Source organism: Nicotiana tabacum, chromosome 8, assembly GCF_000715075.1.
Source record: "Nicotiana tabacum cultivar K326 chromosome 8, ASM71507v2, whole genome shotgun sequence".
NCBI classification, from domain to species: domain Eukaryota; kingdom Viridiplantae; phylum Streptophyta; class Magnoliopsida; order Solanales; family Solanaceae; genus Nicotiana; species Nicotiana tabacum.
In genome coordinates, this window is record NC_134087.1 from 163714251 (window position 1) to 163715596 (window position 1346).

Below are 1346 nucleotides of genomic sequence, written 5' to 3' on the forward strand. Positions count from 1 at the left end.
CATTGTATGAGGAGTTTATGGTCATTTTACTAAGAATTGGGTTGCCAAATTTTTCAGAGTAATTACGAAATTGCTACTGATTTCGTATTTAAAATTCAGCACTATTTCCAAATATTGAAACTAACATATCTCCTTCAATATAAGGTCAAATGGAGTGATTCAAGAGCCTAACTTGACTAAAATTTTACAAGAAATATATTGGAGGAATCAAAAGTAAGTTTAGAGATCTTTTGCACAAGAAACGAGGCAAAATATTGTTAATATGAGGGTTTTGTTAATTTAACATATTTTGAGTTGAGTAGCTCGGAATTGGGAAATTTTCAAGGCGATTTTCACCATATGAATTGGGGTGTGTTCTCTACTCGGTTTTGATTATATTTCGTAAATCTATCTTTGATTTTAGCTTTGGTTGATGAATATTTAAAGAGGAAATTGAGAGTTTTGGCGTAAAGTTACATAATATGATATTTTGAGTTTTGAACATCGGCTCAGAGTCAGATTTGAGTGAAACTAGTATGGTTGGACTCGCAATTGAATGGGCTGACGGATTTTGTGAGTTTGTCGGGCTCCGAGGCACAGGCCCGGGTTGGACTTTTTGGCCGATTTTGGGCTTTTGATTAAAGATTCGACTTTTTCGATTGGGATTGGTTCCTTTAGCATTGTTTGATATATTTGAGTTGTTTTTGGTTAGTTTCGAGCCGTTCGGAGGTCGGAGCATGCGTGATGGCATTTTTGGAGCATCGCTTGGCTTGGTCGGTGTTGGAATTGGCTTGTTCAAGATAAGTAAACTTAATGCTAAGGGTATGAAACCCCAAATTTCGTGTTGTGTGATTGGTATTGAGGTGACACATATGCTAGGTGACGGGCGTGTGGGCGTGCACCTTGTGAATTGTGATTTCGTTGTTTCCATAGCACTGTATAGTGGCTCTATTTTTGATGATATCTGTGTTTTCACCATGTAATAAAGTAACTGAGCTATCAATCATGCTAGATATTATGTTTATGCTTTATGCTTATATTAATAGGACCCATAGTGGTCATTCCTTGTTGTCATCTCACTGATTTCATTGATATTTCGTACTTAGTCATATTCATGCATTCATATCATATTTCAGTCTCAGTTGTTATTTATTGATACATCATATCATTGTTCCGGGTTAGCTTCTATGACATTGTGAACACACGGGTGAGACTGGAGAGATTGATGGATGAGTGAGGTTAAGAGCCTGATTATGAGTGACAGTTATGGGATCGAGTTGCATGCCGCAGTGGTTATATTGATGATTAGGATAGCGCTTGGGCTGTAGGAGCCCCTCCAAAGTATGTACACACCCCCAATGAGTGCA